The following is a 26,323-nucleotide window of genomic DNA, read 5'->3' on the forward strand; positions in this document are numbered from 1 at the left end:
CTATAGACCTGGACCTATTGACCTAGACCTACAGACCTATAGACGTAGACGTAGACCTAGACCTCCTATTGATTGTTTCTCTGAGAACCCTGACTATATAAGATTAACCTATAGACCTGGACCTATAGACCTAGACCTACAGACCTATAGATGTAGACGTAGACCTAGACCTCCTATTGGTTGTTTCTCTGAGAACCCTGACTATATAAGATTCCTGTTTTGTCACCATCTTGTTTACACTCTTTAGGAACCACTACAATTTATTAGTGTTCCACTTAGTAGATCGTTCCCAAGTAGACACTGTGCTCTAAATATGTTCTTGTCAGTGTAAGGTACAGGAATATTGTTGACTTACTTGCTTAATACTGCCTTTGTATAAAAGCAATAAAAGTGTGCACTATATTTTTTGGCTCATATTAGATCTCTCATTAATTAAAAATGTTTAATTTTAGCACCTGTTTTGTTCTAGGAATTGTGTTAGGATCTGTGAATATGAAACTGCAAGGTATAGTCTCATTCCCCAAAGAACCTGGATATTTCTTTCCTGTTTATGGTCTCTGTCATCCTGTATTTGTGAGGTTGACATTAAATTGGAGAACTAGACTTTCTATTTATCTTCTAGAATTCCTTTTTACCCAGTTTGATCCATTGTTCCAACTCTTATAATTGGAAAAAAAAAACAACTATTGATTTTTCCATCATGTTTCTGTCATTCAATATTTGGCTATTTCTACAAATTGATGCATATATTTTTATGTCTATATCATTTTTAACTTAAAATTGTGAATAAGGCTTACAACAGGTTAAAAAATGAGCCATATAATCATCATGGTTTGAGAATAATTCTTCAACTAGCAGATATCCACATAATTTACTAACATCCTCTCCACATCTATCTTGTCCAAAAAGACATCAACAGAACACACCATTAAATGCCTCATTGACATGCAGATTCATTATGTCTCTATAATTTAATTAATTTGGTATAATTTATTCTCAGTGAACTTAAAGTGGCTCTTGGTGATTGCCACATCCTTTTCTAGGTGTTCATGAGCCATCTGTCTAATTATGTGTCTTGGAATTTTGCTAGGAATTGATGGAATGCTTTATGATGTGTAATTTCAGTATGTACATTTTAATTTTACATGAAAATAAAATATTGACCTCAGCATTATTTTAAGCCTTCTTTCCAGTCACATGCTCTTCCAATAGTGCTTACATTGGTGCTGTAATTATATGGAGAATAAGGGTTTTCTTGTGGTACCCAAGGGCAGGGAAACTGTTGTATTTCAGAAATGAACCACATATTAGTTCCTATGAAGGGAACCCAGTAAGTTCTCTCCATCTGTTATTTCTATTTCCCACTTTACATCACCTTTTTGTCTTCTCCTTCTCCTTATTTATTAATTTATGCCTTTATTTTTTTTATTAAACATTTTAATGGTGGCATAATTACAGGTGTCCTCCTTCCTTTTGCAGAGAATATTTCTGTGTTTCCCATTTCAAATGTAGATACCTAACAATAACTCTCAAATTTGTATCTGCTAAATTTCAGAAAAATTGCCTTTTTTACATTGAAACCTCTTATTTCATATTCCATACAGAAAGGGTTTTTTGTTTCACATGGTTAAGTTTTCTATGTCTGGAGAATCTGTTGTCAGGAGATGGAGTTATATGAACATGAAAACTCTGTTAAACCATGTGGATAGTAGGAGGTAGGCTGAAGTCTCCAGAACTAGAGGTGACGTACAGCCCGGTAGGTATCCATTATACATGGTGTCTCATTTAGGTATCTAGAGATGAGAAACTAAAGGTAGCTTGGGCACTTAAAGCCTAGAATTGGAAAGCCAGTATCTTAGGCTCCTCCCTGTCTTTTTTGGGATATCTGGCTTTTATACTTTCTCTATATGCATGCCTTATCATCATGCTGCTCTCAGTATACTTGCACTCTTTGGCTACTTATGGCCTTCTTTCCTCCATGATATCAGTGTACAAAATGGCTTGTAATATATGCCATAATAATGCCATAATGCTGATCCCGGCCTGACTTAAAATGACTTTTCAGTTCTACTACTTCCCTTTATCTGACTGGTTTTTATTACTGCGTTTCTTAGTTTAGATTCTAAAGAGAGAATCTTCTTAGTTACTAGTTGCCAGTGGATGTGTTGGGATATTTTTGTTAGATGTCTACTGCTGAGAAGGGGACAAAGACAGGGCAAACTTATTGACGTTTTAAAAAATATAGAATAGCCCAGCCAGTGTGGCTCAGTGGTTGAGCATCAACCTATGAACCAGGAGTTCACAGTTTGATTCCTGGTCAGGGCACACGCCTGGGTTTCAGGCTCAATCCCAAGTGTGGGGCATGTAGGAGGCAGCCAATCAGTTATTCCCTCTCATCACTGATGTTTCTAATTCTCTCTTCCTCTCCCTTCCTCTGAAATTAATAAAAATATATTTTTTAAAAATATAGGATATATTTTATCCATGAACACTTAAATTTACCACTTATATAGGTATAGCCGTCTTTTATTTACATTTGATTTATCCTTACTACTATAAAGGTATGATTTCATCATAGTGCATATGAGCAGCAACTAATTATGCTTATTTTCTACTAGAAGCCCGGTGCACAAAATTCATGCATGGCTGGGGTCCCTCTGCCTGGCTGGCGATCGGGGCCGATCAGGGCCATCATGCCCAGTCCTGATCAGGGCCAATTGGGACTGGTGGTCAGAAAGGGACTGCAGGAGGGACCGTGGGAGGGCTCTACGGTGTGTCCGGCCCCGTCTTGCCCAGTCCCGATGGGCTGTATGTTATCAGCAAGTTAACATACCAGTCGGAGCATCTGCCCCCTTGTGGTCAATGAACATCATAGTGACCGGTCAGTCAACCACTCGGTTGGACACTTAGCATATTAGGCTTTCATATATAGAGATTTTGGATAATATGAAATGATCAGTGCCAAGTACTTAAATTAACAATTTCTCTTTTTTTTGAAAACTGCTTTTGTGGAATATAATGAACAACATAAACTGATGAAAAAAATAGATCCAGAGACAGACCGTCAAACCTCAGAGGGAAGGAAGTCGGGGGTGGCGGGAGGGGGGAACGGTGTTAAGAGATCAATCAAAGGACTTGTATGCGTGCATATAGCATAATCAATAAACACAGGCACTAGGAGAGTGAGGGCATGTAGTTGGGGGTGTGAGTAGCCGGGGAGAGGTCAATGGGGAAAAAAGGAGACATATGTAATACTTTAACCAATAAAGAATAAAAAAGAAAACTGCTTTGCACATGGCTGGTCATATTTATTTTATTGTCTTAGTAACTCTATACTGGATTTTATATTTCTGGATTCTCCTTATTCTCCTTGAGACTCAGTTTCCTCATCAATATGATGGAATTAGAAACACCTTTATGTTAATGACTTAGCATCCTGTTTCCACATAAAAGATGTTCAAAATATAATTATTTTCCCTTCCCTCTACTATAGTGCATGCTGTAAAGTGTATGTCATGATGTTAGTTTCCTTTATGTCTTTCCCCTCTATTCCTACCTTGAAGTAGCCATTTGTAATTTTCTTATCAGAATTTGCTTTTCAAGGCCTCCAGTCCTTTTAAAAGACCAAGGTTGTAAAGTTACTCAAATTTCCTTTCTAAAACTTTGGAAATTTGTTTTTCTAAAGTACAAGGTATCTGTCAGACTGTGCTGAGCGTTTTCTTTCTTGGCTATTTCAAGCACTAAGATGACAAGTTTACATTCTCCCAAGGTTCCTGTCACTTAAATTTCATGATCCAGTTCTTTCTTTTGGTCAAAGTTAAGTCCAGAGAAATAGTCCCTCATTGCTTCATCAACTGGCTGAGAGATGAAATTTTTAGCGAAATGAAACTTCTAACAGATGTCTGGTTCATTGACATCTCAGCTATAGCCTGCCTATCTCTAATTCATTCTCACATCAAAATTATTTATGCCTCTTAATCCTTTAATATTCAGAATGGTGTATAGTGCACTGTTTCTTAAACAGTGTTCAGAGAATACAATTTTTGGCCCATGAGCACTCTAAAGAAAATTTAAAATTTTTTGTGTTTTATTTTTATAATTATCTAAAAGTTAATTGTACTCACATGTAAATGTCCCACGTCCCATGTGGTTCAGGGTTCGGGATCTGGAGAAGGGGCTGCACACAACTGAAAGAGACAAGACAAGAAATAATTTAGAAACATTGGGGGCCAGGTAGGCAAGCCCAATGCAAGAGAAAGGACTTCCACTGGTGCCCAGGCCTTGCCAACCTTTTCAATTTTGGATACACATGTAGCTCTTAGGCAGGTAATTGTGGTAATAGAGAGACTACCCTAAAAGTCAGTAAATATTAGAAAGATTTACTCTGAGACTATTTGGTCAGGAAATAGCTTGAGCCCCTATTGTCTGGACTAAACAATTGGTGCATAGCTCTGGCCCTTGCCAAGGGCTCAGGGTTCACCAGTGTTCTGGGATCCTTGTTTACACTTCTCTGATAGTGAAGAAAATGGGTGGCTTCCTGCACTCACATTCTGGGTTATAATTTTAATTCCTGTGTTTGCATACATATTTATGATTTAATAAATATCAAGTGATCATTTAAAGTAGCACTATTTAATATTACTGTGATGGTAAGATAAATAGGGCTGCCATTAAGATAGTGTGTCTTAATGTCAAAATGAGAACAATAATTTAATATATATTGTTGCCGAACTACTTTATCTGTTACAAATACGTAATTTTAAATTGCAAATTAAATTTGCCAATAAAGACATTTTGTAGTAAAAAATGTAGTTTTTTAAGTTATTGGATAGGTTAAAACATTGATTTGACCTCATGAAAAAGACAGAGTAGTACTAGTTTGTTACTGGCTAATGAAAGAAGAATAGAGGTTGGACTGGGCATATAAATAATGTAGCCTCAACAAGTAAAGGCCATGCTACTTTTGGGGAATAAAAGTGTCATAGAGTTTGAAGAGAAAAAGTGGAGGAAGAACTGAATCACCACATGGCACACATAAAATAGCCTAGGGCATAACAATACATGTTATAACTACCTTGATTTTATTTAAGAAAAACTAATATTTCATTAAATAATCTTGAATGTTAGTGGTGGTGTTGGCCATTGCCCTGACTTAGATTATACTATGTAAATTTTAACTTTTTAAATTGTGCCACAATCGGGATAGGTGTTGGAGCTTCCGTGGCGAGAATAAGGAATTCCTCATTTCTGCCCTGGAGGAACTTCCTTGGCAAAGTCAGGAGCATCTTTTAAGCCTTGCGATTGCTGCCATGCTGCTTTCACCACATGAGACACAGAGGTATTTCCTGACATGACAGGTGAATGAAGCAACATTTTCCCACTCCTCTATTATCATTTATACAGCTACTTTGTTGCATTAGGTAGATTATTATCAGACTTTCTGGTTATTAGACAAAAGCTTAAAATAGTGATTTGGAACCTCTGAGTATAGTTTTATGTAAGAAAAAGTCTCCTAGTAGCCCAGCTATCTTCGTGGGAGGTCTCAGATCGTGTGTGAGAGTATGGGGAAGAAGGTGAGGCCTGGGTGGAGAAATTAAAAGTTCAAGGAAGGAAAGAATAGGAGAAAGTAGGAGAAATTATGGAAAAAAGGGAAGATGAGGGAAAAATAAAGAAGGAAATGAAAATACAAAGAAATAATGCAAATTCAATATGAAATTGAGATTAATATTACCTAAATAATTATAAAAGTATAACACTATTAATTAAATGAAGACAAAATATATATTTGATTATTTTCTAATATTTTATTTTTTTCCAAGTCCTTATTTTTTTCATGATTAATATGTTATAGTAATTGATTATAGAGTCAGAAACATTGAGATTATGAGGGAATCATTACATTTCACAATGTGTATAGATGCTAGTTAAATTTCAAAAGAGGCATACTCTGATAATAAAGTTAAACAGAAAGGCAAAAAATTTAGGGAAGATTATGTGAATCCTATACAATAAAGAGGTAATATGCAAATTAATCCTCATGCTCTCACAAGATGGCTGCCTACAACCATTGCTGGCAGGGGGGTTAGTGAGGGACGACCAAACGACTGAGCAGCAGGCTGCGTGGGGCAACCAGGCTGGCAGAGGGGTTAGTGAGGGACAACCAAATTACCAACCAGCAGGCTGTGTGGGGTGACAAGGCTGGCAGGGGAGGCAGTGAGGGGTGACCAGGGAAGCAGAGAGGGGCAGTGAGAGGTGACCAGGCCATCAGGAGGGCAGTTGGGGGCAGCCAGGCCAGCTGGGGGGGGGCAGTAAGGGGCGACCAGGCTCGGGCCTAAACTGGCAGTCGGACATCGCCCGAGGGGTCCTAGATTGGAGAGGGTGCGGGGGGGGGGGGGGAGGGGGGCGCTGAAAGACATAGATTGGGATGGTTATGTTGGTATATAAATTGCCGCAGCTGAAGCTAACGATTCTCTGTCTCCAACTATCCTCTATGGATATGGCAGCCACCTAAAGCGCAGTTTCAAACATACAAGTAGCACAAAACTTTTAGTTATGTCTGTCCCTCTTAACATGAAACAGGAACATCAATAAAGCAGTATATATTTCTCTGGAATATAGATTGGGATGGTTATGTTGGTATATAAATTGCCGCAGCTGAAGCTAACGATTCTCTGTCTCCAACTATCCTCTATGGATATGGCAGCCACCTAAAGCGCAGTTTCAAACATACAAGTACCACAAAACTTTTAGTTATGTCTGTCCCTCTTAACATGAAACAGGAACATCAATAAAGCAGTATATATTTCTCTGGAATTATTGTATTAGACAAGAAAAAGCTTTTTTATTTTTAATGTGTGTGGGTGTAAAGTGGGTTTTATGTATCATTTAATAAGTAGTGCGGTGAACTAGAGGGAGGACTGAAGAGTTGGGTGGGCTTCATATGAGGAGAAGACAGCAGTTTGATATGCAGTGACATCTAAAGTTTAATATCAACAATTACTTTTGACAAATTTTGAATCACTGATGATTTTACAGCTGCCCATGTGCTTTATTAGCTAAAGAATATTTAGCTCCAATTTCAGGGATCACTTTCAGTTTTGGTAATTATAATCCTTCTGTGATTTGATTTTGATCATTGGTCCATGAGTCCATGTTACAGAGAAACGGATAAAATATTGTATGTAATTATGGTAAAATTACTTTTAAGTAATTTAATCACAATAAAAAATTAAAATGTATTCTCAAATAGGAAAAATCCTTGTGTTACTAGTTTTGTTTTTTAATTAGTATTAAAATAGTGTTAGCCTAGAGCTATTGAAGATTTCAAATAACATTCTCCTTTCAAATATTGATTTTTTAATTCAGATTTTTTATTTTGTTAAAATATCTTCGTTAAAGATACCTTAAAATTATTTAAGTTGTTGAATGATGTTAGATAAGTTAGTGGTTTATTATTCTAATGCTGAAGTTGTGTGATATCTCTTTTAAGGTATTTAAATTTAAAATTGTGCATAAACATTTACTTGAATAGTTTCTCGATATTTTATACTCATAAAGATAGCTCTTTAAAGAATGAATTTAAATATTTTGTTAAACCTTTGGTATCAATCATATTTGAGAGATGTTTGATAGGAAAAGCTCAATAGAAGCAAACATTATTTACAAGTTTCAGATCAAACTTGGTAGCGTAGTTGTTTGTTTAGAGGAAAAGTTGTTCTCCTGTCCACCCTGCCCTTTCTTACCCTCACCCACCACATCCATTTTCTCTCTTCTTCCTTCCCAACTCTTCCTAGTAATTGAAAATAACAACATTGCTATTGAGAAATAAAAATGCCAGTCATAATGTTGTAGTGTATAGGTGTCTTAGATATCTACAGATTTTTAGCTTTGGTCATGTGGAAATGACAAGAAGTGTGGATGAAAATTTCCTTGAGGATATGAGGGCTGTCTATTTTACTTATTACTAGAGGCCCAGTGCACGAAATTCATGCAAGGGTGGGGTCCCTAGGCCTGGCAGGTGATCAGGGCCAATCAGGTTCCCCGCCTCCTCCTTTATGTTCACTTGCTATTTCTATAGCTGGAAATTCCTAGTACAAGGAAAATAGTGATTTGAACATTATTCTCTTAGAGCCAGAGTATATACACAAATGATTATTTTAGAAGATCCTTCAAATATCAGGGCTGTCAAGTACTTGGCATTTAAATACAGGGTCACTAGTATTCAAAACATTTAAGAATATGAATGCTTCTGAAATGCTTATAATTGTGAATGCTGAAGGATGAATAGTTTTTATAATTCAGAATCAGGAGTTAACTCATATTTACTGTGATAATAATTATTATCACAGTAAATATTATTATAAATATGCAATTTGTGGAGATCTTATTTATAAGAACAAAGTCACAAAAGCAATGATGGAAAATTCAGCTTGAGTGGGTTGTAAATTGTGGTGCCAGCTTTTTAAGAGGAACAACTGGGTCTCCAGCAGCCTTCGTGTCACTGAGCCCCAATCTGCACTGATTTTTACAGCCTGTAGTTCTTACTGCTCATAGGGACATCTTCTCCCAGTGCTGGGACCCTGGGCTTGGGGTCTGGTGTGGGGCTGGGACCCGTTGCTCCTCCAGGTGGCCTCCACAGAGACGATCTCCCTCCCTATTAAAAAAGCAGCACACATGGGTGCCGGACCAGCCAGTTCCATGCCTGTGCATAAGACAGCAGCATAGGTAATCACCAGTACTCACTGCCTCCCACAACCACATAAAAATTACAACTAAAATACAGAACAAACATCATCCAGAACCACTGGAAAGCTGTCTAATCCTACGACTAGAGAAGGAAAGAAGAAAGCACACTTAGACTGGTAGGCGAGCTTCTGACTTTTGACAGCATGTACCTCTGTTTTGAAACAGTGCATTACGTTCTCTTAGTGGGTACACAGTTATGGTCAGAGAGGGAATACTACCATACAAGTTAGTTAACAGGGTTTCTCTTTGGGGGGCAAGTAACTCTCTACAAAATGCAGAGCACAAGTAAACATGATCTGGGGCCACAATTTTAATAGAAAGTTTTTAAAAATCTGATTATTTGAGAAATATCAAGAAATAGCAGCAAATGTATTAGACTACTATTGTTCTCTCTCAATATGTGCCCTCTTTAAACAAATTTCATAAATTATAATCTCTTACATTATTTGTACTTCCTTTGATATGCCGTGTAGTTTTATTCTTTCTTGCTGTTCCATCTGCCTTTCTACCTGTATCATTTAATGGTCAGTTATACAGATATCAAGTTGATTTTTCTTAAATCAAGTGATTCTGGGGAACTTATATGCATACTAGGGGCCCAGTGCATGAATTTGTGCACCTTGAAAGGAACTGTGGGCCGCAAGGCTTCAGTAGGCACAGGAGCAGGTCTTGGCCCATCCTCTGTGCCCCCACCCAACCCCTCCTGCCAAGGCCCCTAGTCCCCTGTCTTCCGGCAGTGAACAAGTCATTTAAGAATTCTGAGCTTCGATTTCACTTTTATAGAAAAGGGCTGGATTGAGCCAGGTCAGTAGTAGTTCTCTCCCATGAATACACATTAGAATCGCTTCAGGGAGGGAGGTTTAGAAGCCCTCAGGGGTGATCAGGGCCAGCAGCGACTGCTCACACCCACTGATGGCGCCAAGTGATCAGGACTGGCATCGGACACTGGCAGCCGGTGTGAGTGGCAGCTCCAGCCCTGGCTGCAGGTGTGAGCACTGGGTAGGACCATGGATATGCATAGCCTATGGACACAGACAATAAATAGTGTGGTGTAGATCTGGGAGGGGCAGGTGTGGGGTGGAGGGCTCCATGGGAAAAAAAGGAGGGGTATCTATAATACTTTCAACAGAACAGATACATTTAAAAAGGAAAGAAGAAGAAAGGAAGGAAGGAAGGAAGAAAGGAAGGAAGGAAGGAAGGAAGGAAGGAAGGAAGGAAGGAAGGAAGGAAGGAAGGAGGGAGGGAGGGAGGGAGGGAGGGATTCTTGATCCAGCCCCCAACAAAATTGACCAAAGAGCCGTTATATTTGCTTGTTTTCAAAGTTATTTGCTTATGTGTCTGCACTTTTATATTACATTTATCTTAAAGCAATGACTTTGCCATTCTCTATCTTCAATCACTCTTTTAAAGATCTATTGAATGAGATAATTTAATGTTTAATAATTTTGTAACTCACATTCCTAATTTATTTCTACTATCAATGTACATTCAGTTTTAATAGTTTTCTATAGCAAACTCCATATTGTTTTAAATGATATCTTTTTATTTCTGAAATTTTCTTTCTAAGTCTTGCCTCAAGTCTTTGCCCTTAAACTCCAGATGAGGAAAACTTCATTTTGATAATCCATTAAAAAACACACATACACACACAAAGGCTCTTTTTTACTGAGAACAATAAACGTTTTCATATTCATAAATACTCTATTTCCAAATTGAATTTGATGTTAAGAATAATTATTGGCTTCTCATTTCTGTATGTTTTTATACCATGAGGGTTAGGAGTGGGGAAGAGGGGGTTAATGGGAGGGAAAGCTGACGGCTGTAATACTTTCAACAAAGAAATACATTTTAAAATAAAGGAAGACACCTTTCCTTTAGTTCATAGTTTCATGATCTAATCTCAGGACTAGTCCCCAAACCAATTTGTCAGCAGCCTGTTGCTTACACCTCGTGCCCTGGCCTCACATTCATCTTAGTTGAAATAGTATTATTGACAAAAATGATTCTGGAGGAAAATTAAGAAAGATAATTAATGTGGTGTCCCTTATAGTTACTAAATAGCATGTCCATCTTTATTTGTTTTGTGGGAGGCGTAGAAACTCCATCCAATTTAAATGAATTTGTGTAAAATTTGGCACAGGGACTCTCAACTTAGAGACCTTATTAAATATAAAGATGATACTACAGTACATTTAAACAGCACCTGTTGCAAATTAACATCTAATAGGGTGCAATTAGTTAACATTTTCCTCAAGAGGAAAACTGCCTTTTCCCTTTAGTTCAATTCATTTTGCCTAGAAGAATTTGATGTATATTATTCAGCTTTTGGCTCTAATCAGAGGCAAAATATTTATTTGTTAGAAAGTGAGCACCTGGGTTGTTGAACAGTTCTGTTACACAGCAGAAACATTTTACCTCCTATGGCCTTTTGCTCAAGTACTTGATAGCATTTTATACATGTCACTTAGTGAATTCTTCAGCTTCCTCTAGATCTGCTAAGGTTTAAGGATTAAATATAACCAAATGTATTCATTTTTTAAAATTAATTTTAATTTTTACTCGACAGTGTCTACACATATCATTGAAAAGTTCAGATAGTACTCAAAGGCTTGTAACAAAACAATAGCCATTTCCCACTCTACCATTTCCTTCCAAATTCCCCCAGGACTCATGTTCAGTGGGTATACCGCGGCATGGCTATGGACAGATAATATTGGATTAATTGGTGTTTCTATGTTATGGTTATTAAATATTTTGAAATTCAACCAAATTCCTATCTACCCTCAATTCTCATCTCCAGAACCAATTGCTTTTAAAATTTTTTGTGAAGAATGAGAGATAATAGAGAACCATGCAAAATAAAATTGAGGCCATTATTATTATAGGAAAAAATAGACAAAAAGATAAGAAATGCAATTTCAATGGACTGTGGTCAGCAACTGGAATGATTTATATCAGTGATGGTAAACCTATGACACATGTGTCAGAGGTGACACGCGAACTCATTTTTTTGGTTGATTTTTCATTGTTAAATGGCATTTAAACATATAAAATAAATATCAAAAATATAAGTCTTTGTTTTACTATGGTTGCAAATATCAAAAAATTTCTACATGGGACACGCACCAGAGTTAAGTTAGGGTTTTTCAAAATGCTGACACACTGAGCTCAAAAGGTTTGCCATCACTGATTTATATAGTCATAATAATGTTAGATCTGAATTCTGATTTATATCTATGATACAACTATATTGGGAGGATGTGAAAAGGGAAAATGATGTGTTGATAACATAAAAGTGTCAGGTAACATAAACCTTAATTAGATAGTGTCTAAAACTGATAAAATAACCCTATAAACATATAACAAATTGTTTATAAATATGAAATCAAATAGAAGAAGAAACATCTAAAGAATTTATTTCCTCTGCTCACATTTTCTGTTCTTTTAGGGTTTACCCTAGAAATTGAAATTTTCGATATTATCTCATTAATGTTCAAATATATTTCATATAGAGGCCCAGTGCACGGATTCATGAACTGGTGGGGTCCCTCAACCTGGTCTGCAGGGATAGGGCAGAAACCAGCTCTCTGACATCCCCTGAGGGGTCCTGGATTGTGAGGGGGTAGTTCTCAGGTGACACACCCTGGAATCGGGCTCCCTCCTCTCTATTTCCGGGTGTGTCACCTGAGAACTGCAGCTGCCAAGTCACCGCAGCTCAGCAGCTCCTGTGGTGGGCATCTGCCCCCAGTGGTCAGTGTGTGTCATAGCTACCGGTCAGATGGTCAAACATTCAGCCAATTGGCTAGTCACTTAGACTTTTATATATATAGATTAGAGGCCCAGTGCACGAAATTTGTGCACGGTGCGGGGGTGTTCCCTCAGCCCGGCCTGCAATGACGCCAGCATCCTGCCTGCCTGCCTCTCTTTCTTCCCTCTGCGGGCTGGCGTGCACAGGATGCTGCTGCTCATCATTGGAGCGACACCACCCCAGCATCCCGTGTGCCCCGGCTGGCCCTGGCCAGAGGTCCTCCCACCCTCGCTCCCTCCCTCCACGGGCAGGGGCGCACAGGACGCTGGGGCTTGTCGCCTGAGGGCGGATCCAGCTGTGCCACTCGGCAACCGCTCCCCCCAGCGGGGCTGACAGGACCAGACACTCTAGAGGCAGGGCTTAGGGGACTGGGCGCCGCCATCTTGTGGCTATGGGTGCCGCCATCTTTGTGACGGGGTGTTGGTTAATTTGCATATTGCCCTTTTATTAGATAGGATATCATTGTTCTTTCAGAAAATACAAGAACTATAGAACATTTTATTTCTATTTAACACTCCATCCTCAGACTTACATGTTACTGATTATGTCTTTTGATTATACTTTTAACCACTAAAACATATTATTATTTTATATAGTTATTTTTCACTTTTCACTTGCTTTGGTGTTCATTTTTGGGATCACTGTCCTCATGCATATAGAACCTCCTTTAGAGTTTCCTTCGATGAGGCAGGTGTGCCTTGGCTTGGGTAGAAGGCAGTGTCAGGATGGGCAATGAGAATCTTGTATACATTCCTTGTATGCAGAAGGAATCTTACATGGAAGCATATTTATTTATTTATTTATTTTTTAAACATTTTTTTAATATATTTTATTGATTTTTTACAGAGAGGAAGGGAGAGAGATAGAGAGTCAGAAACATCGATGAGAGAGAAACATCGATCAGCTGCCTCCTGCACATCCCCCGCTGGGAATGTGCCCGCAACCCAGGTACATGCCCTCGACTGGACTCGAACCTGGGACCTTTCAGTCCGCAGGCCGACGCTCAATCCACTGAGCCAAACCGGTTTCAGCGGAAGCATATTTAAATAAAATAGGAGAGGTGGTTTTTTAAAAAAATATTTAATATATTTTTATTGATTTCAGAGAGGAAGGAAGAGGGAGAGAAAGAAAGAAACATCCATGATGAGAGAGAATTATGGATTGGCTGCCTCCTGCACACCCCCCTCTTGGGATCGAGCCCACATCCCAGGCATGTGCCCTTGACTGGAATTGAACCTGGGACCTTTCAGTTTGGAGGCCATCGCTCTATCCACTGTGCCAAATGGGCTAAGGCAAGAGGTGTTTTTGTTGTTGTTAAATCTGGTTAAACATTTAGATCCTAGGCTATGATCTCTGAACTTCTTTTGGCTTCAGTTTTCTCACCTGTGAATTGAAGCAACAGAAAAAAAACGGTCATTTTCCAGGCTGCAATTCCCAATTCTTTGACTATCTGAGATCCCTTCTCTGTTCATATAATCTATCAATTTATGATTTTGCATAAGCAGAATGACCTATTTTTTTGCTGTTGTTCATATATAATTTCTTGGTCAACTATCTCCACAAAGCAATAGCCATAGGATAGAAAGAAAGGGGGAGTAAATTACCAGAAATAGGATATAAAATGTTGCCCAGTGACTTCTGTTATTATCCCAGAAGGAGTCTGGTGGTGAAACTAGGGTCTTGGAGCCCCTTTATTATATTGGGTTTCAAGGTTTTGAGGAACTTACATAGTGTGCCCCAAGCAGTACTAGAATGTCCCTGTATAGCAAGGGGCAGAATTCACATTGTTTTATGTGTGACTAATGTTGTTTTATGTGTGAATAATGCCCTCGGAAACTTTAAGAATTACAAACAATCTGTATTCTGGCTTTTGCTACATTTTGAATTACAGTACTTGGAGTTCTGCACCAGGGTACTCCTGGTCTCAATGGAAAATCCACCTGCTCAAAGGTAAAGCTTTGCACAGAAACTTTCCTCAATGGTTCCAACAAAAAAGTTACCAAGAGAGAAAGATTGTAAAGGAATAAAGTTTAAGGGGGAAGAGAAACCAAGAGATTCTGATTCCTGCTTATAGTTCTGGTTAAGGAGTTGAGTTCAGACAACGGTTAGGTACAAGTTTAATCATATAGCATGGAGCCATCCCCAACAATGGGCATATATTTCCTGTTGTATCTGTGTTTTCATTTTTGTGAATTCGCCTAAACCCAAAGAGGAAAAATACAACAAATTATTTGCCCTGCCTTTCTACTTCTGCTTAATAATTTTTCTTTGCTTTGTTGAAACAGCAAAAAAAGCATTGCTGATGCTCATGGTAAATGATGCAACTGAGTTCATTTTTACTAATAATTTCACTGAAGGGTGTTTTTCAAAGGATGGAAAGGAATTTTCACAATCAAATTCTGTTTTAATTTTCTCTTGTATAGTAAAATTAGAAAAGCAGATATCCTAAAAGGCTATGTTAATGACATCGTTCCTTCTATTTTTATACATATTGATTTCTTCACCATTATGGGTATTTAGAAATATATGACAACTACATTAATTTGACAACATTTCTTTCTGAAGATTTAATAACCAACTATAAAGAAGAGAAAATTGATGTGATATAAGAACAAGTAACTTTCAGTTTCAAAGTTGTTACTCCCAGCTTTTAATCCTTGTAATCCTACCTGCTTTCATGTTGCCACTTACATTTCTATCCCTTTCCATCCTTAAGGTTTCCACATCTGATTTATCACTCACCCATTCCTGAGACACCTGCAATTCCTTAAGTTTATGTAATATGTTTTGCCATCCACCTCATCTGATTCTATACTCATTCATTTTCATATGAATAGTTAAATGTAGTTTAAAATCTTAATCTCTAAAAAATTTAAAAATAGATAAACCTTACTCTTGTCTGGCTAATATTGATAAAGAAATAAAATATGATAAAGAAATAAAATATGCCTGGATGCCATGGCTCAGTGGTTGAGCATTGACTTATGAACCAGGAAGTCACAGTTCAATTCTTGGTCAGGGCATATGCCCAGGTAGCGGGCTCTATCCCCAGTTGGGGCATGCAGGAGGCAGCTGGCCAATGATTATTTTTCATCATTGATGTATCTATCTCTCCCAACACTCTATCCACTGAGCCAAACCAGCTAGGGCTAAAAATATATTTTTAAAAATGAAAGTAAGATACACATACTGCATGATGTATGTGTATTTAATCTTTGGGTAAAACAGTATATGTTTTGAAGATGCTGTTAGCTATTTCCATTAATTAGTTTATTTGAAAGGCATCACAGGCTCAAACATATGTAAAACAGCTAGATTTTCTTCATAACCTTCCCACTGGTTAAAGAATAATTTTTAGTGGCTTCTGTCTTAAACTAATTATATAACCCTTTAGTGATTAAGTATGTAGTAGAAAGAAAATTAGAATACCTTTTATTTAAAAAAAAATGTACAGAGCCCATTCGCTTTTATTTTCTTCTTTAAAAATTTTTTTTATCCTTTTTTGAGGATATGATTTTTTTTTATTAATTTCTAGAGAGAAAGGAAGGGAGAGAGAAAGAGGGAGAAACATTGATGTGAGAGAGAAACTGAACAGTTGCCTCCCATACATGTCCCAACTAAAGATGGAACTTGCAACCTAGCTATGTGCCTGGACCAGAAGTCGAACTTGCAACCTTTTTGGTGAGTGGGACAATGCTCCCACCAACCGAGCCACCCAGCCAGGGCAAAACTGGAATATCTTTAAACTCATTAGCATTTTTCTTTTTCCCAATAACCCTTCAATTATATTGTTTGAATGCTATATTTGATCTTGCTATTATAAATTTTAACTTTTTTACTGTTATTAAAATTAGGGCAGTCATATTAGAGATGACTATTATGTCATCTGATGACCAGTGATCTAAATTCTATGTCTACCAATTTTTAAACATTTTCATATATAAATTAGGTATACATGTCTTTAAAAGTGTCAATATTGTTTATAAGATGGCACTAAAAAGAAACTTGTTTCATAGTGTAAATAAATATGTGTTAACTCTCTTCTAATAATTTACTCTGCCATTCTCAGTTTCCAGTAGCCCTCAATATCCATTCAGTGGTCCTTACAGTTTTAGAGAAACTGCTTATTCTGGACTCCAGGAGTTAAGAGTTTAGCTAAAATAATTCCATGTACCAGTATGTGACTTCAGCTGTTCCAATTACAATAACTAAAAGTAATTCTGTTGGGAATACTGGGATTATGATGCTTGCTCTCATTATTATTAGTTTTTAAAACAAATAATACATGATACACAGAAGTGTCTGATCTGAAGAGATAGGGTGGATCACAATGAGAGGACCAACACCACATATATTAGTGAGCTTGCATGAGGTTATGACATATAACAAACACCTGTCAAATTCAAATGCTATAGCGACAAAGTTATATTGGTTGCTTTTGTTACATATATGCTTCAAGCCAATGCTAGTGGGTGACAGTTGTCCTCTTTTGCCATGTATCTTTTTCATTTGAAAATTTAGGCAGATAAATAATCCCTATTTTGGTCATGCAGTTTTCTCGTGATATGAATCAGAGAACTAATAAGGTAGTTCAACCACTCAAGTGTAGAAGCTTCTACTCTGCCATACTTCCTATCTACTCACCTTTCATTAGCCAAGGCAAATCACACAGCTAAACCAAGATTAATTGGGCAGGGTAATTATGGTATTAATGAATAAAGTCAATTTGCCTTTATGTCTAGCTGGTATAACTTTCAGGAATTTTGTACCTACCAAGAGATAATGGTTATTAAAAAAGTAAAGTACAGTTCAATGTTATTAAAAGTTAGATTTTAGTTTTAATTACTGGGAGATAAATGATGTCGTTTTAAAGAATGATTCGCCTTTCGTTTTAATGAGAAAAAATATGCAGCAAGGAGTTTTGAAACACTCAGTAAAACTTCTCTAAATTTACCAAATGTTTCTCCAGATGTCTGTAAGTGTCAAATTAAACTTGCAAATTATTTTGCTTCATGTGGGGTTTTTAATTGAAGAATCACTCATTTTCTCCTTTCTTCAAAATTCCTGACATGGGTAGTTGATAATATTGTAGAGGGAAATTTACTTTCAATAAAGTTATTACTTGTCTTTCCAGAGCAGCAATGCCCTTGCAGCTTCCAACATGTACATGTGGTGGTGAATGGCACCTATTTTAAATAATGCTTTCATGTTTCTTTATCAACAGGGTACGCGAATAAAAATTGTACTTTCTTAGTTAATTATATTTTTCCCTCTTAAAATGAAAAGAAAATTGCAATGCAAATCTAAAATTCTTAAGGCATATGTGAGTCTAGACTTAACTCTTACTGGTTTAAATATGATTTCCTGAATCAAATTCACTACATATATGTCTGAAAATTATGCTTGAAATTTTGTTATGCCAGTTAGTGACAGAAGCAAGAGGTAAGCTGTTTTTATTGCTTTATGTATTAGTTCAAGGAAAGATAGTCATGGAACTACCCAGGAAGTGGAGGTGCAAATGGAAACATATTCTGCTTAGTTTATGATGAAAAGGGTATTAGGTGGCTTGTATAATCAACACTAAGGACGAGAACTAGGACTGGGTAGGATCTAAGAAAGTCTGCACAGACAAGATCTTGCTATAGGAAGTGTGTGCTGAGGATATCACCATTGTCACTGGGCACGTGACACTGCTGGCCCTGATGCAATGTGATAGTTAGCTGATATGCTGCTGTACTCCACTGGTTTGAGTATTTGGTTTATGCCATGTAATTTGCCTCTCAACTCCTTGGTGGCTACTTCATGGAACCTCTAACTGATCCATTATCTTATGTCACCTCCCCCTAAAGTTCATTTTTCTGATAGCAGCTGTAATTGGCTGCCTAATTCAAGCTGCTGAAGCATTTTCACATACCACAGTATGTCCACATAACTGGTAATCAAGGAAATACCCACAAAACAATGATCCAATCACATTTTTGCTTGTCAGACTGACAAATATTAAAAAGATTTATAATATTGAATATAGTAAGGGCACGAGGAAACCAGCACCCTTTTTATTTAATTCTCACCTGAGGATATTTTCCCTATTGTTTATATTTTTTTAATTTTTTAGAGAGAGAGAATGGGATGTAGGAGTAGAGACAAAGAGAGAGAAATATCTATGTGAGAGAGACACCTCATATCAACTGTTTGCCTCCCACATGCACTCCAACCAGGACCAGGGATCGAGCCTGCAACCATGGTGTGTGCCCTTGATCCCAGAATCAAACCCGCAACGCTTCAATCCATAGACCAATGCTATAACCACTGAGAAAAACCAGCTAGGACAAAAACCATCACTCTTATAGTAAACTAGAGGCCCAGTGCATGAAATTCATGCCCTCGGGGGGTGGGGGCGGTCCTCAGCCCGGCCCTCACCCTCTCACAGGAGCCCCGCAATCAATCACCCCACAGAGGGAGGCCCTGTCTACTCACCGCAGCGCCGCTGGCCAGGTAGCCTGGGCCTCCCTTTTTGGGGTGATTGATCACCCCTAAGAGGTAGGCCCTGCCCACCCAGCCAGGACTCTATGATGGATCACTACCTCAGAGGGAGGCCCCGCCCACTTACCGCAGCCGCTGGTGGGTGGCCTGGGACTCCCTCTGTGGGGCGATCATGGGGTGGTGGCCAGGACCCAAACAATTGCATCACACCTGCCTTGGCTAGCCTGGCAACAGTTAGTGTCATAGCATGATCGTCTGGATGGTCGTTCCGCTGTTCGGCTGTCCAGTTGATTTGTATATTACGCTTTTATTATTATAGACTAGAGGCCCAGCGTGTGAAATCACACCTGGTAGCCTGCTGCTGCTCGTGGTCCTGCCCACCTGCCCACCCACCCGCTGCTGCTCGCTGTGCTCGCTGCCCCGCCTGCCCACCACCCACCTTGCTGTGATTGGAGCCTGTGGGCTGTGGGGGAGGGACTGAGTGGTGCTCAATGCACCTCATGGTGACCAGTTGTTTGGTCGTCATGGTTGTCACAGACACTGGCTTTTTATATATATATTAAAGGCCCAGTTCATGAAATTTGTGCACTGGGGGGTGTCCCTCAGCTCAGCCTGAACCCTCTCCAATCTGGGACCCCTCAGGGATGACCAACTGTCTGTTTAGGACTGCAGGGATCAGGCCTAAACCAGCAGTCGAACATCCTTCTCACAATCCAGGACTGCTGGCTCCTAACCGCTCCCCTGCCAGCCTGATGGCTCCCAACTGCCCTCCCCTGCTGGCCCGATTGCTCCCAACTGCCCTCCCCTGCAGGCCTGGCACCCCCAATTGTCCTTCCCTGGTGGCCATCTTGTGATGACATGGGGACAGCCATCGTGTGGCAGCCATCTTGTTATGACCTGGGGGTGGCCATCTTGTGATGATATGGGGACATCCATCTTGTGATGCGTGGGTGTGAGGGTCAATTTGCATATTTCCTCTTTATTATATAGGATAGATGGGTACTTTCTGTAGGGGAGTTTGTTAATGAAAGTAAGCTACTAAATATGAGTGTGTTTTTACACAGACAATTTTTCTAGGAATGTATCATAAGGAAAACAAAATAAATGTGAGATAATATATGTCAAAGGTATTTATTATACTACTAGAGGCCTGATGCACGAATTCATGCACCAGTGGGGCCTATCCTCTGGGCAGGGGTCAGGGAGGGGCTGTGGACAGTTGTGTGGCTAGCTCTGCTCCTAATCAGGGTGTTGGGGGTGAGAGGGGGCAGGGCTGTCCGGGGGAAGGGAATGCGGGAGGTTGACCTGATTGGGGAACGGGGTTGGGCAGGGGCGGGGGTGCCGATTGGGCCTGAATCAGGTCGGTTGTCTGCCACAGTGCACGTCATTGCCACTGGTCATTCCAGTCGTTCTGATCGTTCCACTGTTCCAGACGCTGGGCTTTTATATATATATAGATTGTATGCAATAAAAAGAAATAAACTAAATGCCAATAAAGAATGAGATAGACATATAGAGATAGGAAGAGAGAGAGAGAGAGAGAAAGAGAGAGAGAGAGAGAGAGAGAGATGTTTAGGAATCTATTCCATAAAAATATATAGTAGTTACTCTCTGCTTATGGGACATGGGGTGAATTTTTTCTCCGTATATTTTCACATTGCTTAAGTTTTCTATATGAATGTGTAGTATTTTAATAATTAGAAAAATAGTCTTCTAATTTTTATCTAAAAATTATAAGGAGATTATTTTAAAAATAATCCTACATTCTAAATTTGGTTCTGTTCATGTTTCTGAGTTTTTATTTCTTCCTCTTTAAAATGAGAACATACAGATATATGATGAATTATTTTATGGAACTTAAATCTCCAAGATATTTACTCTATGAATACTTCAAATCCTAATATGTCTTCTTCAGAAATAAAGGGGTAGTGGATAAAGTAGACTTGAATGGGGTGGTGTTCAGTTGGAAGATGACTCAACTATTTCTAGAGGAGCTTGTATAGTGGTGTGAAATCGGATTTGTGGTGAAGTGGGAACACTTGGTGCCTCTTGGCACCTCTTTTATGAACTGTTGGAGGTAATATTAAATGGCTGCAGAGATCAGAAAGCCAATACCAATGATAATTTTTATTCTCAGAGAAACTATAAAGAGTGATTGTAGAACCCAAGATTCCAAAAGAATATTAAAAGGCATCACATGACCAAAGAGGACATTCAGTTAATAAACATATAAAAAGATTATCATCCTTATTAGTAATTAGGAAAATGTGATTTTAGATCACAATGAGCTATCATAAAATGGTCCAATTAGCAGAAGTTAAATTGTCAGAAATATCAAGTGTTGGTAAGAATATGAAGCAATACATACCTTTTTGGTGGATTGTAAGCTGGTTCAGTTGCTGTGGAAAGCAGGTTTGGCATTACCTAGGAAAATTGAAGATGTAGATCTCCTATGATTTAGGAATTCCACTTCCATTTGTATACCATAGAAAAAAAGTATATGTGAGTATCATGTGTGCATAGTAGCCTTTTTAAAAATTATAACTCAAAACTGGAAACAACTCAAATATACAGCAATAGTAGAATTTTAACATGTTGGTATATTCATAAAATAGAACACCCTATGATACATTCCCTAATATAGATGAACCTATACATAATATTGAGTGAAAAAGAGTCAAAAGGATAGGTGCAGTATGATTTAAATTTTACACAGTTAAGAATCCGGAAAAATTAAGCTATTATTTAGGAATTCATAAATAGCAAAACATAGGAATGAATTATTCATAGATCAGAATAATGGTTATCTCTAGTAAGAAGGGAGGCAAATGTAATTAGGGAGAGACACAGGCTTATAAGATACTGACATTCTATTTCTAAAACCTGAGTGGGTTATTATTGTTTTTGTAATTTACTTATTTTATATATATTTATGTAATTATAACATTATTTTAAAATTTTAAATTAGAGCTATGGAGGAAAATACAATAATAATTTCTGTATGTTCCTCTCGCCTTTTCTTTATCTGAATCTGGTAGTTCCTAGGAGATTTAAAAAGGTGATGAGTTGGGATGAAGGGAAGTGGCTTAATTAGAGGAGAATGGTTCAAGTAAGATACTCAACTCAGTTGAGATATGTGTATATAAAATCCCCTATTTCTAACTTGAGAGAATACATGTGAGAGGCATACAAGCAAGAAAAATTCAAGAAGAGATACTGAGAAGGATGTATATTATGCTGCTGTTGGATGGAGTGTTCTATAAATATCAGTTTGATCCAATATGTTGGTGACATTGGTAAGTTCTTGTATATCCTTACTGAATTTCGGTCTACATCACATTCAGAATTATTAAAATCTCCAACTGTAATTGTGAATTTATCTGTTTCTTCTTATATGTCTGTCAGTTTTTGTTCCATGTACTTTATAGTTCTGCTGTTAGATGCATAAAAATGTAGCTTGGTATATCTTCTTGGTGAACTAAAACTTTTATGATTATGTAATGCCTGCCTTTATTCCTGGTAGCTTCTTTTCTCTAAAGATTGCTTTTCTGATTTTAATATAGCCATGACTGCTTTGTCTGATTTATAAATATAACCACTCCAAATCTTTTATCTTTCTTAACTCTTTTGGGTTATTTGAACATTTTTTAGCATTCGTTTTCTTTTATCTTTTGTGGTCAGTGTACATTATAGTGATTGGTGGTTCCACCATTTGGTCTATTTCCATATTACACTTTTATTATATAGGATAAGGACATGGATTTATTTGATTTATCCTTTTTCAGACTTACTAAGTTCTAGAATCTATAGAAATTTTTTGCTTAAATTATGATGGTTTATGGTCATTAATTATTTTGTTCAAATATTTTTTCAGCTTTACACTTTTTTCTCTTTTTTGAATTCTGATCACACAAGCATTTTTTTATTGTCCCATGGTCTGTGGTTCTGCTCATTAAAAAAACACACACACTTTTCTCTGTATGTTTAGATTGAATAATTTCTTTTGATCTATCTTTAGGTTTACTGACACTCACCTGTCATCTTCATTCAGCTATTGAGTCTAGTCACTGAGTTACTATAATTTTCTATTTTAAAATATCCATTTGGTTCTTTGTATCTTCTGTTGCTTTGCCCATACTTCCTATCATAAAATGCCTTTTAAGATTGTTCAGGGTTGCTAAATAAAGCATCTTATAATGTTTGCTTTAAAGGTTTTGTCAGATTATCCCAACATCTGTGCCATCTTGGTGTTGGCAACTTTTCATCTTTTCACATCTGAGTTGAGGTTTTCCTGTTTCTTCATATGTCATTTCATTTTGGATGTGTTTTGGACAGTTTAAATTTTATGTTATAAAACTCTGGGTCTTGTTTAATCTTATTGGAGTATCGATACTCATGTTTTTGTAGAAAACCAACCTCCTTATATTCAAGCCACAAATTTCACCTAGCCTGGTGGGTTATATTTCTGATATCAGTTCAATTTTTGAAGCTTTTGCAGTGTATTTTGGATTTTTCGTGACTGTGTACCACTTAGTGCTTAGTTCGGAACTTGAATAATGGTCTGCCCATTAATTCAGTTCTCAGTCTTTGGTATACAGCTAGGACCAGATTCATACTTGTGCGCCTGGATTGAGCCCTGAAGTTCGTATACAGCAGTTTGGTTTGTTTCTTTGAGTTCTTTGCTTTCTGTCATCACTGTGAGGCTTTCCAATTCCCTGTAGCTTTTCAGTCCACAGGCCAGAAAGTGGTGTTCTAGTTACTGCACTCTGTTGCACACTTCCATTTTTTGAGCCCATATCCAGAACTTAGTGATGTGAGGACTGGGAGAGCAAAGAAGGAGTAGGGGTGACCGCACTCACTTGGAGCCACAGCTCCACCAAACAGAGAGGAAGGTTCTCTTCCCTCAGAACTTTGACCCCCGCCTTGGGTTTGTTGGGGCTGGAGCATGGTAGAACAGAGAAAAAAATGGATAGATTTCTGCATGATCTCTGAGCCTTAGGAGTTCTATTACCTGTTCTTTGAGTCAGAAGTTTTTTTCCAGCATTCTGTCTGCACCACAGGGCTCACTTTTAGACTTCGGACTGCATTAACATTCTGGTGAAGAGATGCCAGAATTTTAAAAATGGTAAAATCATCACTAGCTTGCTGGCCCTTCTAATTCTGGTGTTCTCAGATATAACTGCTGATACCTACTTTTTATTTTTATTTTACTTTTAAAAGCCTTTATTTTTAAATGACAGTTTACATTCAGTATTATTTTGTATTAATTTCAGGTGTACCGCATAGACGTTAGACAATCAGATGCTTTACACATGACCTCCCCCCTGTATGTCTAGCACCCACCTGGAACCATGATTAGTGACTATTCCCTATGCTAAACTTTACATAACAATGACTTTTGGTAACTACCAATTTGTACTTAATCCTTTCACCTTTTTCATCTAGCTCCCTAAACCACTCCTCTCTGGCAACCAGCAGTTTTTCTCTGATTCTTTGAGTCTGGTATTGTTTGGTGTGTTACTTTATTTTGTTCTTTAGATTCCACATACAAGTGAAATCATATGGTATTTGTCTTTCTCTGTCTAACTTATTTCACATCGCATAATACCCTCTGGGTCCATCCATGCTGTTGCAAATGGTAAGATTTTATTCTTTTTTATGACTAATATTCCATTGTATATATGTATCACCACTTTATCTACTCATCTATTTATGGGCACTTAAGTTGCATCCATATCTTGACTATTGTAAACAATGCTGCAGTGATCATAGGGGTGCATATATTTATTCAAATTTGTCTTTTGGGTTTCTTTGGATATATACCCAGAAGTAGAATTACTGGGTGATAAGGCAGTTTGATTTTTAATTTTTGAGGAACCTCCATTCTGTTTCCCACAGTGGCTGCACCAATGTACATTCCCACCAACACTCCACAAGGGATCTCTTTTCTCCACATCCTTGCCAACACTTGAGGTCTGTTAATTTATAGATGTTAGCCATTCTAATAGGTGTGAGGTGATATCTCATTGTGGTTTCAATTTGTATTTCTCTGATGATTAGAGACATTGAACATTTTTCATATGTCTATTTACCATCTATATTTAATCTTTGGAGAAGTGTCTATTCAGGCCCTCTGCATCTCTGCCATTTTTTTCATTGGATTGTTTTTTGTTGTTTTTTTGTATTTATTTATTTATTTGGTGTTCAGTTGTATGAGGTCTTTATGCATTTTGGATTATTAACCCCTTATTGGATGCATAATTAGTGAATATCTTCTTCCATTCAATAGGTTGTGTTTTTGTTTTGTTTATTTATTTTTGCTGTGCAAAAACATTTTAGTTTGATGTAGTCCCATTTGATTCCTGTTTTTTATGTTTGTTTATTTCATTTGACTTAAGAGATATATTAGAAAAAAGTACTGCAAAAAGAAATGTCAAATGGTTTACTGCCTATCTTTTCTTATAGAAGGTTTAAGGTTTCAGGTCTTACATTTAAGTCTTTTAGTCATTTTTAGTTTATTTTGGGGTATGGTTTAAAAGCTGATCTATTTTGGGTATGGTTAAAAATGTGATATATTTTTTGCATGCATTGGTCCTATTTTCCCAACACCATTTATTGAATAGACTGCTTTTACCCATTTCATGTTCTTGCCTCCTTTGTCATAGATTCAGTAATAGTATAGTTGTGATCTTGTTTTTTTTCTGGCCTCTCTATTCAGTTCAATTGATCTATGTGTCTGTTTTTATAACAGTACCATGCTCTTTTGATCACTATAGCCTTCTCATATAATTTGATATCAGGTAGAGCGATACCTCTGTGTTCTTCTTCTTCTTTTTTTTAAGATTGCTGTTGCTTTTCGAGGTCTTATATTTCCATATAAACTTTTGGATTATTTGTTCTAGTTCTGTGAAATATGACTGGTATATTAATATGAATTGCATTACATCTATAGATTGCTTTGGGTATTATGGACATTTTAATGATAATTCTGTCTATGAGCACAATATATGCTTCCATTTCTTCACTTTTTTCAATGTCTAATAATTTCTTGAGTACATGTCATTTACTTTATTGGTTAAATTTTTCCTAGGTATTTTATTTTATTGATGCAATTATAAATGGGATAGTTTTCTTAATTTTTCTTTCTTTTATTTTTTGTCCCCTTTTTTTCCCTCCATTGACCCCCTCCAGCCCACTCCCAATGCCTCCCCAGGCCTTCACTTCACTATTATCTGGCCATGGGTTATGTGTATAAGCTTGTAAGTTCTTTGCTTAACCTCTCCCCAC

This window comes from Myotis davidii, unplaced genomic scaffold (genome assembly GCF_000327345.1).
Source record: "Myotis davidii unplaced genomic scaffold, ASM32734v1 scaffold206, whole genome shotgun sequence".
Lineage (NCBI taxonomy): Eukaryota > Metazoa > Chordata > Mammalia > Chiroptera > Vespertilionidae > Myotis > Myotis davidii.